Raw genomic sequence first — 19,435 nt, 5'->3', positions numbered from 1 at the left:
CAACATAGCTTGTCACACACATGCATTCACAACACACAACACTCACAATCACTCATTCACACATGCATCCAACGCGACGAACACCCGCATGCATGCTACCAAAACATACACCCCCACATACACACAACACCCTCACCCCCCTCTCCGGTCGGAGAACCCAACTTACCTGCTTGCAGGGGGTCTCCTGTCAGCAGCAGCATCCACCAGAAAAACACTGCCAGGCCGTCTCACTGCTCGGCGGTGTTTTGCCAGCATAGCGGTGCTGCTGTCAACAGTGCCGCCTTACCGCCGTCCGCCACCATGACTGTTGGCGGTGTTCCCCCAGCATTCTGACACAATACCGTCATCGGTCATGATACACATGGATGGCTGGTAGCCACGGTGGTGGTATGTTGGCGGCCGTCGCCGTGGCGGTAGGTGGTCAATACCACCAATGTTGTAATGAGGCCCTTTGTGTCGCTGTCATTCCTGCTAACCCCAAGCCATCCTTATCCTTCCCTGTTAAATGTGCAATACCTTGTATTTCTCTCTTTCGAGCTCCCTGATTGTCTCCCTCTCTTTCTCTTCAGTGCTCTTATTGTTTGTATGCTTCCTCTGTAATTCCTTAAATACTGTATTGATAGTATATGTTGCCAGAGTCTTACTTGACTCTTGCTTTTTTGGGACTATCCATGCTTTAACAATCAGCCTTGCTGAACAGTTTTCTAACACCTTCCACAGAATATTAATCTGAACTAAACAGAGTTAATACCTTCCATCACTTGGTACATTCAAAAATAAAACATGTATGGTGCATGGAGCAAAGATAACAAGAAAGTCCAGTAGTAAACATGGTCCACTCGATTTAAAGAATAAAGAGACTATTCCATAGTGCAGAGCTTAAGCAACAAACGTCTCTGGTGTTACCTTCCCATTTCAACCGTCCCTCATCGAGTTACCCTATCTCATATTTCCAGAACACACCCTCAAGCCAACACCACATAAGTATGCCCCTGAACCCATAACCAAGCCCACAACACATACCTCTCTTTTACAATAGAACACAACAATGCACAAAATAACTACAATTTAACTAAGTGCAACTAAACAACTGAAAACAGTGTATGAAACTCCAAATATTAACTACCGCACACACTCCCTAATCAAAACAAAAACAATTAGACATACCTTTCATTGACTTGCATCACAAATGTATTATTCCAACCATTTAGGTGGTATCCTAACCCTCCCTCCTGTTAGGCTGTTTAAGATCTTCAGCATTAATGCAATTCTCTGCATCCTGCTCACTGCCAAGTGGTATCTGTTGACCTTGCTCCATTGCCCACAGCCGCTCTCTTGAGATTCCACACCTCCCCATTGCTCAATCATACAGCATTGTGCAAAAATTCAATCACCTCTTCTGGGTTATAAAATCTGCTTTCACCATTCGCAACAATTCCCAGTTCCTTTCTATGAACCTCATCTCCAACCATTATTCTCATGGGTTTAGTGCTATTTTTTGTATCATAGTAATGCTTACTCTTAAGATTATTATTTTCTGTAGTCCCTCTTACTGTTTTTACTGACCAGGGTTTCACACATGTACCAATCATTCAACCGTGATTAAACGTAGGTCTAGGATTCCTTCCTCTCATAATTAAAAAGGTGATAAACCAGTAGTTTCAATCCTTGTAATCCAATAAATTCAAACAGATTTCATCAATTGTACAACCTAATTTTTTTTACTGACACATGCAGATTGAATTGCCCTTTTAATAGGACAGTTGAACCCCTCAACTATACTGTTACTGCTAGGATTGTACAAGGAATGTGTTTTAACTTTCACTCCAATCCTATCACAATACTGTTTAAAAGCATGAGATGTAAACTGCACACCATTGTCACTTAACAATGTGGTAGGAATTCTCTCAACACTAGAAATATGATCTAAAAATGTCACTACTGAATCTGTCATCTTCTTCTACTACTTTTACCACAATAATGTATTTCATGGAAGATACTACTGGAAACCTTAGGCCAATAGCAACAGAATCCCACAGACTTTTGGGACCACATTTCTCACTCATTGGAGGTCTAAGTGTTTGGATGGCATATCAGCTCTACTACAATCTTTGAGTTCTCTGACAATGTGTTCAATAGCCAAACCCACTCCACGCCACCAACCTGTTTTCTTAACAACCGATTTAGTTCTTTCAAACCCAAAATGGACCTCATGGCATAAAGCTAAATATCACTTCTTGGAACAAAAGGAGGAACAATTCTTTCTCCACTCAAAATCCTACCATCATTCAATGTTAATTCAGATCTCACCTCCCAAAAAGTTTGATAATGTCTGTCAAAGTTTGTTTGCTGTGCTATCCACTAGCAATAAATTTAGTTACTTCTTGCAATACAACATCCTTCTCGTGCTCCACTACCTATTTTTCATTTTTTACTGCAGGTAAACCACTATCATGTATGAGTCCTACTTGAAATTCATTCTGTTTATCATCCCCAATTCCTCCAGCAGCACCAGCATCCTAGAAAGAAAATCTGCAACCACATTTTCTTTCCCAGGTACATACACTACTTTATATATACAATCTTGCATGCACATTGATATCCTTGCAATCCTCTCTGATGAATTGACTGTTCCCTCTGTTGTCAACAATTTAACTAATGGTTTGTGATCACAATGGATAATTACTGGTTTGCCCCACAGGAATGCTCGAAAGTGTTCCAGTGCCTCTTTTTCAATCGTAGGATACTTTCCTTCTGTGGGTGTTAAAGATTTCAAAGCAAATGATATAATGCCTGTGGCGGGGTCTCCTTCCCGCGTCGAGGGAATATTGGAAGAAGGCGATAGACACAGCACTTAAGGGGGTAGTATGTTTATTTTCTTGCTCGTTTGGGATTTATAACACTGACTTGTCCGCCAAACTGTTATACTCCAAGTCCAAAAATAAAATAATTCCCTTTTCTTTTCAGGGCTCTTTGGTGTTCTTGGGACGGCCTGGTCCGGTTCGGAGGGAGAGGTCTTGTTCACCCGGTATTCATGACCCAGGATTTCCCAAACAAAAGAAGGAAAAAGGAACAGGTAAGTGGGGCAAATTATTTATACATGGTTTAATAAGGGTTAGTAGGGAGTGAAAAAGGGGGGGGGTTCTGTGAAGGTGGAGGAAAGTGGGGTTGCTTTTCGTTTTAGTGCCTTCCTTTTCTTGTGTCCTCTTTGTGACCCTCTTACACTTTTATCCCCTGGTCTGGATACGGAGGGTGTGATTATTCGTTAATTATCGGTCTTCCTACTCAGATGAGCTCCCCTTCCTTACAGGATCTCAGCCCTCCCTCCTTAACCCCCTTAAACCCAGCCAACCACCCAGAACCCCAGCCCCAGTGCCGGTACGCTCGTACCTGGCTTGGCCACGCCCCTCCAGGGACGTGGCCGGCTTGCAGGGGATCTCCCGACTTCGCCTCGGCAGGGGCGGGAGGCGCCCAAGGCTTTCCAATTTGCTCGCGTCGGTCCTCGTCTACGGCGGGGCTTCCTTTCCGTCTCGGCGATCCGTGGCGTTCCTCTCTCCGGCTCTGTTTGACGTCTGCTTCTCCTTCTCGGACGCGTCCCGCTCGCCTCTCGTCAGCTGTTCTTGTCTGACGGATGACGTTGGACGTCATCACGTCAGGAATCCCTCGGGTGCCCCCGGGGTATCCCTTGTCGGTCGTTTCCTTCGACGGGGAAGGGGCGTCCGGAGGCGCCCGGTTACACATCCCCTCACATGAATGGGGCTGATCGAGCCCCACCAGATCCGGAAAGCGGGACAGATAGTCAGCCTGACCCATAAGGTCACCCGGGAGGTGGCACACCTGGAAGGAGAAAGGTTGGAGTTCGATGAACCATCTCAAAATACGATTGTTGGTATTCTTGTACCTTGAGAGCCACGTAAGGGGTGCATGGTCCGTATATAGTAGGAAAGGCCTGCCCAAAAGATAGTATTGGAGACTTTCGATAGCCCACTTAATGGCAAGACATTCGCGCTCTATAATGGGGTATTTTTGCTCCCTGGGAAACAACTTACGGCTAATAAAGACGACGGGATGGTCCACCCCAACTTCATCCTTTTGAAAGAGAATGGCCCCGACCCCCACATCGGAGGCATCCGTTTGGAGATGGAAGGGTTTGTCGAACTCAGGACATTTCAATATCGGTTGAGTGGTGAGATACCTTTGCAGGGTATGATAACTATGAAGTTGAGTCGGGTCTAGTTGTGGGATATTGTTGGGCTGTCCTTTTCTTAAAAGATTGGTTAGGGGGGCCGCCAAACTGGAATAGTGGGGAATGAACCTTCGATAGTACCCCACTAGACCTAAAAAGGAACGGATTCCCTTCTTCGTGGTGGGTGCATTGGTGTGTAGGATGGCCTCGATTTTATTCTTTTGGGGTCGAAGTATACCGTTGCTAATGTGATAACCCAGGTAGGAGATCTCCCTAAAAGCCAGTCGGCTCTTCGCGGGGTTGGCTGTCAGTCCAGCCTTCCCTAACGCCGAGAAGATGTGATCTATGTGGGTTACATGGTCTTCCCAGGTCTCACTGAAAATAACGATGTCATCCAGATAGGCCGCCGCGTATCTGGTATGAGGTCGTAATATGGTATCCATGAGACGTTGGAAGGTGGCGGGGGCGCCATGCAACCCGAAAGGGAGAACCTTAAAGTGATACAATCCGGAGGGAGTAGCGAAAGCCGTCTTTTCTTTGTCTTCGGGATCCAACGGGATCTGCCAATATCCCTTGGTCAAATCAAGCGTAGACATGTATTTTGCTTTCCCCAATCTTTCTAAGAGCTCATCTATCCTTGGAAGGGGATAGGTGTCAAACTGTGATAGGGAATTGATCTGTCTAAAGTCAATACAGAAACGTATAGACCCATCAGGTTTGGGTACCAATACCACGGGCGAACACCAGGGGCTGTGGGAAGGTTCTACCATGTCTAGATCTAACATCTTCTCGATTTCGTTTTCTACGAGGATTTTCCTAGCTTCAGGGATACGATAAGGCTTTAGTCGCACGGTCTTCCCAGGTGGTGTGAGGATGTGATGATGTACCAATCGTGTCCTACCGGGTATCGAGGAGAACACCCGAACGTGTTTATCGAAGAGATTCTTCAACTGTCTATTTTGTTGAATCGAGATCTCTGTATTAATGAGAGGGATCTCCCTCTCGCCAGGGGGGTCAGTGGGACACCAGCCTATCTCTAGTTCCTTAACTGTATTAATTAGGCAGCCGTGCCTTGGGTCGTTCGGTGGTTCTTCCCATCTTTTTAATAAGTTAACATGGAAGATCTGGGACCTAGGGGGGTTATCGTTAAGCTGAATTTTATAAGTTACGGGAGTTACTAGTCCTGTTACGGGGTAGGGTCCCTGCCATTTGGCCAATAATTTGTTATCGGAACTGGGAAGAAGAACTAGCACTTTATCTCCTAGGGAAAAGGACCTCAATTGGGTATTCCGATCATAATTCCTTTTCTGCTTGTCTTGGGCCCTCTCCATGTGTTCCCTTACGCTTTCCCATACTGTATGTAGTTGGGTTTTTAACTCATGTGCGTATTTTAGAATGGTTTTTTCCCCGTCTTCTTCTTCCCACATCTCAGCGGCCATGTCTAGTAGGGTCCGTGGTTGTCGCCCAAACAACAGTTCAAACGGACTATGGCCCGTAGAGGCTTGTTCGTGTGTCCTGATTGCGTATAATACTAAGGGGAGTTTCCTATCCCAGTCTTTACCTGTCTCCGAGATAGCTTTCTTTAGTAGTGATTTGAGGGTACGGTTGTATCTCTCTACTAAGCCATCGGTTTGTGGGTGATAGACCGACGTCCGTAACTGTTTGATCCCCAATAGCTGACATATTTGTGTCATCAGGTTGGACATAAATTGGGTCCCTTGGTCCGTTAGGACTTCTCGAGGAAACCCAACTCGGGAAAAGAAGCCTATCATGGCGTGGGCAACACTCTTGGTGTTAATACTAGAGAGGGGAATAGCCTCAGGGTATCTTGTGGCGTAATCCACTAATACCAATATATAACGATAGCCTCTCGACGAGGGTAGAAGAGGGCCAACGAGGTCCATCCCTATTCTGGAGAAGGGCACATCAATGATGGGGAGAGGTTGTAAAGGGGCTTTTCTCTGTGAGCCTGGGTCAATCAATTGACATTTTGGACATTGTTGACAGATCTTCCTAATCTGGGAAAATACCCCTGGCCAGTAAAATTTTCTCAACAAATACTCCTCGGTTTTCTCCCTCCCATAGTGTCCGCCCCCCGGCTGACTGTGTGCTAAGTGTAGAACTTGTTGTCTATATGGTTCTGGAACTATCAACTGTTTCTTTTCGTCTTGGTCTTTGTATGTGACTCGGTATAATAGGTCCTTGACTATGGTGAACGAGGGACCCTTATCCTGAGGTTTCCGTGGCCGTGCACTTTTCCATGCATGAATCAGACTGGGGTCTTCTCTTTGAGAAGTCCGGAAGCTGGGAAGGGCAGTGAGGGCAAGGACCTTTGTAATTACCCAGGGCGTGATGGAGAGGTCTCGAGTATAGGCTTTCTTCATTATCTTTTTCTCCTTCCGGGAGAGTTTAGGTCGTATCCTCGGAGGTGATAGAGGCTCACCGGAGAAAGGAGCATCTTTCCACCAGTTGTTAATTTCTTCGAGCTGTCTGAGGCTGTCTAGGAGTTGTGGGAATTCCGAAAAGTCAGTTCCTATAATAGCTTCTTCAACCAGTTGTTCTACTAAACCCATTCTTATGGGTATTTCTTTTTCTCCCCAGGTGAGGGTTGTCCAGATTAGGGGATATTCTCTGGTTTCTCCATGGATGCAACAGATTGATACCGTGAGTCCCGAAGTACAGTCATGGGCGTCGAACAACCCGGCCCGGGCCACAGACTGGCTACAACCTGAATCGATGAGGGCCACTGTGCTTTTCCCATTGATAACGAGTCTCTTTTTATAAGGGGTGTCTCTTTTCCCTGTATAAAAGACTCTTCCCCTAGTAACCCCTATTTCCATGGGTTCCGGTTTTTCTGTTTTCAGGGGGCATCCTCGAGCTATGTGACCCCATTCCCCGCAACTGAAACACTGAGGTTGTTGTATATAGGGTCTATCCAGTCCCCGGGTTCTCCCTATGTCCTCATTGATTCTTCGTCCCCCTGTCGAGGATGTTCCCGAACCCAGACGCAGGGGACTAGGTGTTGACCGGGGGGGGGTTACTTTGAACTCAAGGGAGCGATGAAAGGCGCAGGCCAACTCGATGGTAGCATTGGTATCTGGGTTTGGATGTTGTTTGATCCAGTTGCGCGTGGACGGAGGCAGCGCGTCCATGTATTGCTCTAAGAGCACGATCTCAATAATATCTTCCCGATTTGTCCCTATGGGGCCCAACCATTTGAGACCCAGATCTTTGATCCTAAAATATAGGCCCCGGGGATTTTCGTTGGGTCCCCACTTGGCTTTCCTAAACCGGACGCGATAATGTTCAGAATCAAAACCCACCCGTTCTAAGATGCTCTTTTTAATATCCTTATAGGGGATTATTCCGCCGGGGTTTACCGCTTGATAGGCGGCTTGGAGAGTCCCCGTCAATAAGGGGGCGATATACTGGCCCCATCGTTCCGGAGGCCAAGTAGCGGAAGTAGCAACTCGTTCAAAATTGGTGAAAAAGGCATCGGGGTCTTCACCTTCTTGATATCGTTGTAAGACCGAACTGGGCACATTTGGGTGTACACGGGTAGCAGCGATGGTATCTGTGAGATTCTTAATGGCGGTTTCATGAACCAACTGGTTGTTGGCCATTATGGTGGCCTGACTCTTAAGGGCATTTTGTAGTGCCTCTCTTTCCAATTTGGCCTCTTTTTGTTGCTCTTCCCACACTAACTGCAGGTGTCTTTGTCCGGAGGCCAACTGTTGCATCATATCGGATATGGTACACTTCTCCTCCATGGTCGGACAGTCTCGGTCGCCTCTTCCAATATCCCACTTCTGACACCACTGTGGCGGGGTCTCCTTCCCGCGTCGAGGGAATATTGGAAGAAGGCGATAGACACAGCACTTAAGGGGGTAGTATGTTTATTTTCTTGCTCGTTTGGGATTTATAACACTGACTTGTCCGCCAAACTGTTATACTCCAAGTCCAAAAATAAAATAATTCCCTTTTCTTTTCAGGGCTCTTTGGTGTTCTTGGGACGGCCTGGTCCGGTTCGGAGGGAGAGGTCTTGTTCACCCGGTATTCATGACCCAGGATTTCCCAAACAAAAGAAGGAAAAAGGAACAGGTAAGTGGGGCAAATTATTTATACACGGTTTAATAAGGGTTAGTAGGGAGTGAAAAAGGGGGGGGTTCTGTGAAGGTGGAGGAAAGTGGGGTTGCTTTTCGTTTTAGTGCCTTCCTTTTCTTGTGTCCTCTTTGTGACCCTCTTACACTTTTATCCCCTGGTCTGGATACGGAGGGTGTGATTATTCGTTAATTATCGGTCTTCCTACTCAGATGAGCTCCCCTTCCTTACAGGATCTCAGCCCTCCCTCCTTAACCCCCTTAAACCCAGCCAACCACCCAGAACCCCAGCCCCAGTCCCGGTACGCTCGTACCTGGCTTGGCCACGCCCCTCCAGGGACGTGGCCGGCTTGCAGGGGATCTCCCGACTTCGCCTCGGCAGGGGCGGGAGGCGCCCAAGGCTTTCCAATTTGCTCGCGTCGGTCCTCGTCTACGGCGGGGCTTCCTTTCCGTCTCGGCGATCCGTGGCGTTCCTCTCTCCGGCTCTGTTTGACGTCTGCTTCTCCTTCTCGGACGCGTCCCGCTCGCCTCTCGTCGGCTGTTCTTGTCTGACGGATGACGTTGGACGTCATCACGTCAGGAATCCCTCGGGTGCCCCCGGGGTATCCCTTGTCGGTCGTTTCCTTCGACGGGGAAGGGGCGTCCGGAGGCGCCCGGTTACAATGCCCTTGTTAATTGCATCAGTTCTTATGATGCAAATGTCATTAAGGTCAAAGCTACATAACCTTGTTTCATTACTTTCTTTTATAGTTACAAAATCACTTTCACGCTCCTGTGACTACATAAATTTGTTCCTATTTTTCAATAACTGTCTCATGTTGTAACATTTCTCATTAGATTTCGGTATACATTTGGCACAGTACTCAACAAGGCCTAAAAATGATTTCACATCATCCTTGTTCTTTGGTGTGGCTGCATCCTCAATGGCTCATACTAGAGATGTGTTTGATTTAACTCCATATTCATCAATAACATGTCCCAAACATGTAGCACTTCTTGCAGCTAAGGCACCCTTTGCTAATTCCACTCCCAGTCCATTGATTGCAAAATAGCCAATGCCTTCATTAATTTGTCACCATGCTTTTTTTGTTTTTTTGCAAAAAACAGAATATCATCCTAGAAATATTTGATCCCTTGTTCCCTTCTTCCTACTCAAAAAAACTATACATCAATCGTTGAAAAACAGCTGCAGTGGATGCTAACTAAAAGGACATGCGTCTGAATTGGACACAACCAAGAGGCATAGTGTATTTCATGGAATCTGATGTTGATAAGACTTGATGGTATGCTGAAGATAAATTAATAGTCGAGAACTATTTAGCATCCTTTAACAGGGCAACTATCTCATTAATTTTAGGTAATGGAAATTATATTACTATTCATATGGCACAGATTGACACACAGACGTATTTTACCAATACTGCATCACATTACAGCCAAGGGAGAAATCAAACCTGAAGTCTCTATTGACACAATAACTCCAGTTAGTACTAATTTCTCTAATTTCTTAGAGACCTCTTCCCTTACGACCAAAGGCATATTTCTAACTTTATGCACTTTGGGACATGCATTATCTTTTAATTTAATCTTGTGTTCAAATCCAATTAGGTTCCCCAGTTCTTTGTTAAAAACTTTAGGTTTTTTTTTTTGTTGAAATATGTCTTCTACAGCAGTTCCTTCATCCACCGTCAGTACCTGCTCTTTACTGTTTGAATTCAAAATTATATGTAAATTACCTTGATCTTTCACCCAACACTGAAGGGCCTTTCTTTACTACATAGTGTTTACCGTGTGACACTGTTTGGTTAATTTTGAATGATAACCATCTGTACCCAAGGATATCTATCTTTTCTCTTCCATATCCTTCAGAATCAATATTAGATGCTGACAAATATTCTCCAAATGTATTCATAAATGTTTCCCTCTGAACTTTCTCATTTATGATGGTGAAGAGTGAACCTGAATCAGCATAAATGTTTAGTTCCACCTCACCTATTGTCTTCCTACATTCTGGGTTTGATTTTTAAATGCCATCATTAATATTCAATATCATTGTTTCTTTGACATCTCTGAACATAGTTAGCCTAGTAAAAACTGGGTCTTCAACCGAATCATTCCTTTCACATCTCCATCTCCAGCCTCATTCACATACTTCCCATGTTTCTTCCTTTTACCTACTACAGCATAGTGTCCTTTAATACCACAAATACTGCATTTTTGATTTAATGCAGGACAACTTTAGCTGTGCGCAAGATGTTCCTTGCTATCACGCCTCTAACACCTGCTTTTCTCATATCCTTTTGGTTTGACTTTGTTGCTTGAAAAATTTTGTTTACCTCTACCCCTTTTTAAAAAATCAGTTAACTGAAATATTGTGTTTCCGTTCCAGCTTTAATGACCCTGCACACTTCTCTGTCATTTCTGCTTTCCGTACAATTGCTAGAATGATCTACAATGACAAGTCAACATGTATCCATCTTTCTTGTATTGCAGGATTGCAAGCAAGCATCACTTCTTGATCCCTAATCAAGTCTTCTTGTAAGTTTCCAAATTTACAGTCCACTGCTAAATTTTGTAATTCCACCATACTAGTATATTTTCTTGATTTTTCCTTGCGTTGAAAAATCTCATATCATGTAATACCCATGCACGCTTTAGGAGCAAAATGTTTATCACAGGGTATCCACAGCCACCAGAAAAGCATTAATATCACCTACAATCAGTACTTTAGATAAGCAGGTGTACATTTTCAAGTCCATCAGACCGAGAGAATGTAAGACATTTTATCCTCTTTTGTTTAGCTTGCTTTAATAGTGGATCTGAGCCAGATGCCCAGAAGGGTTGCGGTGGACTTATAGAAAAGCTTTGTGCACAAATGTTGCTGCTGACTTTATTCATATATATATATATATATATATATATATCTTTCTATCTATCTGTCTATCTATCTATCTATCTATCTATCTATCTATATATATATATATATATATATATATAGATAGATAGATATATATATAGATATATATATACATATATATATATTAATCCTCAACAGATGGAACAATGACCATCCGACGGCTGCACCTCTCCCTTGGTTAGATCCCAATCTTTAGAACGAAGTTGAATTCAACAATACGGAGTTAAATTGTATCAAATTTATTCTGTATAGTACTATAATAGTTACACAGTATCCTGCAATAAAATGTCAACATGTTTCGGCAAAAAGCCTTTTACTGGACAAACTCGGCCATTTGACCGACACCATATATACGGGAAAGACTCCATCATTTGTTTTCATTACATACTAGTGTGATCTACTGCGGCAGCCATCTTTAAACATGCAAAAAAATATATATATATAGATATATATATAAATAGTCAAAATATTTTCCAAAGTTTGTGTTATCTGTGTAATACGTTCAGTAACAAAATGGCAGCAACATAAGGACATGTACTGTGACCTTGTAAAAAACCTGAAATGTGCAATGATGCAGCGTATTCTTTGACGCAACAACCTGAATGCAAGAACTGCTCCGCTGACGAGCTCCAACAATCTTGCACTTGGGGACGCTGCTGACTCAATGCTGACTTGCACTTAAATAAACAGTAAGCTTCCGGCTAGGACTTTCAGTAGTACATATCCAAGCGGCCAAATCTGTGTGCACAGGTGGATCCATTACTGCTGAAGTCGGGACACTCTTGTTGCCACATATTGTAATAAAGGTGGTCCACTCAATTTAAGGAATATAATATTTTATTTCAGAGTGCAGCGCTTAAGCAACATACGTCCGCACAGTTATTCTCCCGCTTCAACGCTCCTGCATCAAACCCCGCTACCTCATAATCCCAGAATATGGCCTTGGGCCATATCCATATAAACATGCCCAAGAGCCTATAGCCAAGTCCACAGCAAGTCCTTTTACAGTATTCTCAAGATTCATGAAATTCTAATTTCAATCTTTTGCTTTTACAGGTTCTTGCAAGAGACCATCTTTAGTGAAGGTAAGCAGTACAAACTCTCTTCTAAAAGACTTGTACTTAACAACCATTATAGGTTGATGGTTTCCTCCCAATCTTTTGTCTCTTTTTCAGGTGAAGATCCGATGCGCAAGACCAGAAGGCATCGGAAACACACTCAGGGGTGGCAGGAACAGGGAATCAACTTTCCTCCAGGTGAGTCTGCCCAGAAAGCACCTTCCCTAGCATGGGCCCCAGCCTTAAATAGAAGCTGTGTCTTAAAATACCTGCCAACTTTTGCGAGATGTTGGTAATCTCGTGAGATTTCAAGCGAGTGCAGACTGGTCCACAACTTCATTCTCCTTTGAAACTCCCTCCACCCCCTACACATGGCATGATGAGGTTTAAAGTTCTTTGTGGGGCTTTAACCCCTGCATAATGTGGGCTATAGTGAAAGTTCTTTGTGGGACATGAGACCCCCCAGTCTGCATTGGGGACCTTGCCATCAAGGGTGTGGTCGACGGGTCTCTTCTCACTGAGCTCTCAGGCCATGACCTTCACCAGAAAAATATATGTAATGTTTGTGTGGTCCCAAGCAAAGTTGATGAGTTAATATAGTTATTTAAGTTAAGTGACAAAGTTAATGCAAGGAAGAATGCAATGGTCTTTTCCCAAAATAATCGGCTATATTTGCTAGCGGCATAGACAATATTTTAATAACATATGAACTTCCTAACCTTATGCATGGCCTTTAATAATCTCACTCTACCTGCCCTTAGGTCACCTTCCACAACATTACTTGTTTGAAGCAAGAACCATTAATGAAAATAGTTACAAATAGTAAAAAGTTCCTTCTTGAGTAAGACTATGCCCAGATAACTCCACAGATGCACACCTACTCTTTAGTTCTAACCTCTTTCTCTAACTAAGACCATAGAATTCACTCTGTAATGTCCTCATCACAAAATAGAAATAAATAAAAGTGATCATAAATGAACCATCAAAATATCAACCTTTCAATGAGTTCCTAACTGAATTCCAGACTGTGAGGCCTACAAAGGTACACAATGAGTGCCATCATAATGGTACAAGCAAGCACTCCTAATTCTTTTGAACCACTCGTCATGATATACCACTTTTAGACATTATTTGAAGAAGTACTGGATGAATGGGTAAAGCATTCTCGCATGGATTACATCATTTACATAGGGTCATACAGACATATACAGCAAGAATAATTCCTGTCAAACAGCGTTAATTGGAAGTAGTGCTCTTCTGTGTGGGCCCACCACTGGTATTAAAAGACTACTACAATTTATGGAGGGCGATGGACACTATGGTGGTCATTCTGACCTCGGCGGTAAAAGGCGCCTACCGCCGGTCAGAAATCCTCCATAATTCCGCCGCGGTCGCGGTAACCCGCCACGGTCATTCTGACCCGCAGCAGCCAAACCTCCGAAAATCCGACAGCCACAACAGACCGCCAGACCAGCAGTCGGCGGAAAAGTGGAGGTGACCAAACCTCCACCGTCACGCCAACAGAAATACGCCCATGCCATTACGACCCACGAATCCACGCGGCGGTCTTTCAAACGCGGTTTTCCATTGGCGGTACACACCGCCGCGGTCAGAATACACACAAACGAACAAAACTCAGCCACATTGGCCGATTTGAATTCCACACACCTGATACACATACACACACCACTCCCACACACACAATACAATATAAAACACACACCCACATCACCCACAAACCCCTTCGACCAAAATCCGAAAAGAAGCACTGAGAGACACATCAGCGATCACAGAATACCATCACACAGAGGCACACTACACCATCACCCACACAATATCCACACACAAAACAACACACACCACCACACTCAACACACTTAACTACACATACTCCACCCCACCCATCATACACACCACTCCATGGCACCCCAAAGACACCCCCGCTTCTCAGACGAAGAACTCAGGGTCATGGTGGAGGAAATCGTTCGGGTAGAGCCCCAGCTCTTCGGCACACAGATCCAATACACCAGCATTGCCCGGAGGACGGAGCTATGGCAGAGGATTGTCGACAGGGTCAATGCTGTGGGACAGCACCCCAGAAATCGAAGATATCAGGAAGAGATGGAACGACCTACGGGGGAAGGTGCGTTCCATGGTATCCAGGCACAACATCGCCGTGCAGAAGACTGGCGGAGGACCCCCACCTCAACCCCCACAATTTACAACATGGGAGGAGGAAGTCTTGAACATCCTGCATCCTGACGGCCTCGCAGGAGTCGGCGGAGGAATGGATTCTGGTAAGTTGAAGCTTCACTACTGCTTCCCCCCCACCTGCATGCCAAATCATACCCCAACCCTCACCCCCATCCTCGAACCCCACCACCATCCTCACCCCCACCACCATCCTCACCCCCACCCCCAGCACACCTATTCCCTGCCAATGTCTCACCATCACAACCCACACATCCCAAAACCTAGGCCTGCATGCGTCCACTAAGCATGGACACCCATCACCAAAGCATGCCCAATGCATATACACATCCCCCCCACAAGCCACCCTCACCAAAGCCCCCACACACGAATGCCAGCACTTGGGGACACGGGAACCCACAGATGCACCCATATGCCACACATTGAAACTATAACCATACCTCTATACCCCTGCAGGACCCGACCGTCAACACACCGCCACGGAGGGCCCAGAATTCTCCACACCCCCCACCCATGAGGCCGTCAGCGATGACAGCAGCTCTGTCGACCTGGACACTGATGACCAGCCCGGACCATCGGGGACCTCTGGACAGTCGGTTCCCCTCACACAGGCACAGGCCACTACAGACCCAAACCCCTCTGGGAACACCAGCACAGCTCCCACCCAGCGGGCCCATGCCTCTGTCTCCAGGGCGCGTCAATCTGCGGTGTGTCTACCACTACAGGGCACCCAGGATAACCCACCACCCCAACAACAACAGGGACCTGGGGGCAGTGGTAGTGGGCACACAGGCCAGGGGGCAGAGGCCCAGGGAAACAGGGCAACTCGGAGGGCAGCTGTGCGACAGGGGGGGGACGGGCCCAGGGAACCCACTCTCCACGTGGCCCTCACCACCATCATGGGAGCATACAACCGCTCCCAGGAGACGATGGCGACGGTACTGGCCCGGTTCCAGGAGATCCAGGTACTGCAGGAGGAACACTATCGGGGGTACAGGGAGGACATCAGAGCCCTCACCTCCACCCTGGTTACCATGGTAGGGCTGCTGCAGGAACTCATCAACACCAGGACGGACACTCAACAACAACAAAGGGCCCCTGCCACTAGCCTGGACCAAGAACAGCCAACCACCTCCGCCGGCGCTAGTGGACAGGAGGCCCCCGCACAACAGCAGCCCACCAGACCCCCACCTCCTGCAGGAGAAGAACCACCCCGCAAGAGGGCCCTGAGATCTCGCAAGAAGACAGAGTAGGATGTCAAGACCCCCACCAGCAAAGGATACCACCTGATGTCATCCCACTGTCCCACATTGTCACCCTGTCCATTCTTGAACTGCCCATGCTCCATCTCTCCACAGGCCTATGGACAATGCACCTGTGTGACTGTTACTCTGGACTCTGCCATGGACATTCCTTCACCATAGCCCCCACCCACTTGAAACCACCCATCCCATTTTGAGCACTGAAATAAACACCTATTTTGCACAAAACTATCTGGAGTCTGGCTGTGATTTCAAAATATTGTAATTGACATGACAGTGCAAATATGTCCTTGTACATAGTGAAGTCAACAAACAGCTGCCACAAAGCTGTAGTCCATGGGGAAACGAAGCACAGGACTCGTAGTGGGGACCCCAGATCTGAAATAGGGAGGGAAAAGCCACAACTCAGTCATCATACACTGGGGCAAATAGACAGGCAGCAGAGATGCAGGAGAGTAGTTCACATTTACTAAATTATGTTTGAATTGTTACCTGTGTCCTATTGGAAGTACTGTTCAATGATTCTGTCCCTGTTGTCTGTTTCAGCCCCGTCGTCTTCCTCCTCGTCACTCTCCACAGGTTCCACAGCTGCCACAATACCACCGTCTCGACCATCCTCCTGCAGGAAAGGCACCTGGCGGCGCAAAGCCAGGTTGTGAAGCATGCAGCAGGCCACGATGATGTGACACACCTTCTTAGGTGAGTACATTAGGGATCCACCTGTCATATGCAGGCACCGAAACCTGGCCTTTAGGAGGCCGAAGGTGCGTTCGATCACCCTCCTAGTACGCCCATGGGCCTCATTGTACCGTTCCTCTGCCCTGGTCCGGGGATTCCTTACTGGGGTCAGTAGCCACGACAGGTTGGGGTACCCAGAGTCCCCCAATAGCCATACACGGTGTCTCTCTAGCTGTTCCATCACGTAAGGGATGCTGCTATTCCTTAGGATGTAGGCGTCATGCACTGACCCTGGGAATTTGGCATTTACATGCGAGATGTACTGGTCAGCCAAACACACCACCTGGATGTTCATGGAATGGTAACTTTTTCTGTTCCTGTACACCTGCTCCCTGTCTCTTGGGGGAACCAAAGCCACATGGGTCCCATCAATGGCACCAATGACGTTGGGAATATGTCCAAGGGCATAGAAATCACCCTTCACTGCAGCCAATTCGCCCACCTCAGGGAAAAGGATGTAGCTCCTCATGAATTTCATCAGGGCCGACAACACTCTGGATAACACCTTCGAAAACATGGGCTGAGACATCCCAGAAGCAATTCCCACTGTTGTCTGAAATGACCCACTTGCCAAGAAGTGGAGTACTGACAGGACCTGCACCAGAGGGGGAATCCCTGTGGGTTGGCGGATGGGGGACATCAGGTCGGGCTCCAGCTGGGCACACAGTTCATGTATAGTGGCACGGTCAAGCCGGTAGGTCAGGATAATGTGGCGTGCTTCCATTGTCGACAGGTCCACCAGCGGCCTGTACACGGGAGGATTCATCCGTCTCCTCGCCAAACCCAGCGGACGGTGCCTAGGAAGGACAACATGGAGCACACAGTCAAGCAACCCACAGGTACGTACTCACAGCTTGCACAGTAAACGATTCTCTATGCAGTGAATGGCGTGTCTGAGTGGCTATGCAAGGCCTAGGCCTGTGTGACGCAGTTGAAATTGAGCCATGTGGACCCTCGAAATGGCGGCTGCCTGACCTGTGAAGTGTGACAATGGGATGTGAGGTAAATGCGCTGGCGTGGCACACCGCGGCGGTCGGCGGTCGAAGACCGCGGCGCGAAGCCGCATTGGTTAACATTGAAGCCTATGGGTTTCAGGAGCCAATGGCGAAGGGCGCCGGCGGTGGCGGTACGCACCGCCGCGGTACGCACCGCCGCGGACGTGACCGCCATTTTCTATCTACTTATTCACTTGCGACTTGAACTTTCACAGGAGAGGACCTATACTGCAAGTGTTGCTGTGACCTCGGTCTGGAAGGGACAATGGCTGCTGCGCCTGGGGAAAGGGCCCCTGCCTTCACTGGAGAAGAGTTGGAGAAACTTGTGGATGGGGTCCTCCCCCAGTATGCGCTACTCTACGGTCCTCCAGACCAACAAGTGAGTTTAATTCAATATGGATTTGGGGCCACTGGCTGGCTTGGGGGCCTGGCGGGGGGCCTGGCGGGGATGGGGGGCATGTTGGGCCTGGCGGGGGGCATGGCGGGGGGCCTGGCGGGGATGGGGGGCATGTTGGGCCTGGCGGGGGGCCTGGCGGGGGGCCTGGCGGGGATGGGGGGCATGTTGGGCCTGGCGGGGGGCATGGCGGGGGGCCTGGCGGGGATGGGGGGCATGTTGGGCCTGGCGGGGGCATGGCGGGGGGCCTGGCGGGGATAGGGGGCATGTTGGGCCTGGCGGGGGGCATGGCGGGGGCCTGGCGGGGATGGGGGGCATGTTGGGCCTGGCGGGGGGCCTGGCGGGGGGCCTGGCAGGGATGGGGGGCATGTTGGGCCTGGCGGGGGGCATGGCGGGGGGCCTGGCGGGGGTGGGGGGCATGTTGGGCCTGGCGGGGGGCCTGGCGGGGATGGGGGGCATGTTGGGCCTGGCGGGGGGCCTGGCGGGGGGCCTGGCGGGGGGCCTGGCGGGGATGGGGGGCGTTGGGCCACTGGCAACGAAAATGCAGACAAACTTGAACGTGGTATTTCTCCCTCCCTGTACGTGTCACATAGGTCCGCGCCCATGAGAAGATCGGGATTTGGCCTGCCATCGCCAAGGAAGTCCGGACCCTGGGGGTCCACCATCGACGGGGCACCCACTGCCGCAAGAGGTGGGAGGACATCCGCCGCGGGACCAAGAAGACCGCCGAGTCTCTGCTGGGGATGGCCTCCCAACGTAGGCGGGGTGCCTGCCGTCAACTGACCCCCCTGATGTTCCGGATCCTAGCGGTGGCCTACCCTGATTTGGATGGGCGCGTGAGGGCAGCACAGCAGACACAAGGGGGTGAGTACAAGCATTATCTACTCTGTTGTCGCGCAGTGGAGGTGTCTGGGTGGGGGAGGAGGGCTGTGGGTCCCCCTAGGCCAGGGCGATATCTGTAGGCTGGGCACCCCCGTAAGCTCCTGTGTCCCCAGCCACCACCCTCAGTAGTGTGCCAGTACAGCCATCCCTGGGCCGTGTCATCCATGGGTGCAGTTGTCAACTCTAGGCGTGTAGGGCATGTTCCACGGAATGCGTAGGGGACCCCAAGTGCGCAACTTAGTGCAGGGGGCATCTGTGTCTGTCATGTCCGCTAACTGTACCGGTGATCCATGTACTCAAAATCTCTTTATTTCTCTCTCCCCCCCCCCCTTTTTGTTTGTCTTTCTGTGCTTGTGTGCATCAGCATCATCAGGCGGAGGAGAAGTGGCATCGGGGCAGGAGGGAGCTGCATCTCACATGGCCCAGGAGGGCCATGCCACAGAGTCTGACTGGACCAGTGAGACGGAGGGCGAGGGGAGCTCCACAACGGGGACGACTGGACCCTGCAGCGACACGTCCTCGGAAGGGAGCTCCCTTGCGGGGGTGGCACCATCCGTGCCCCCCGCCATTACAGGTACAGCCGCCACCCAGCACACCATCTCCGCCCTCCCAGCAGCCCCTCAGCGTTCGCCCCGTGCCCGCTCTGCCAGGAAGCCGGGCATCTCCTTCGCCCCAGGCACCTCAGGCCCTGC

Source organism: Pleurodeles waltl, chromosome 5, assembly GCF_031143425.1.
Source record: "Pleurodeles waltl isolate 20211129_DDA chromosome 5, aPleWal1.hap1.20221129, whole genome shotgun sequence".
Lineage (NCBI taxonomy): Eukaryota > Metazoa > Chordata > Amphibia > Caudata > Salamandridae > Pleurodeles > Pleurodeles waltl.
The sequence above is the reverse complement of the archived record's forward strand: the minus strand, read 5'-3'. Positions refer to the sequence as shown.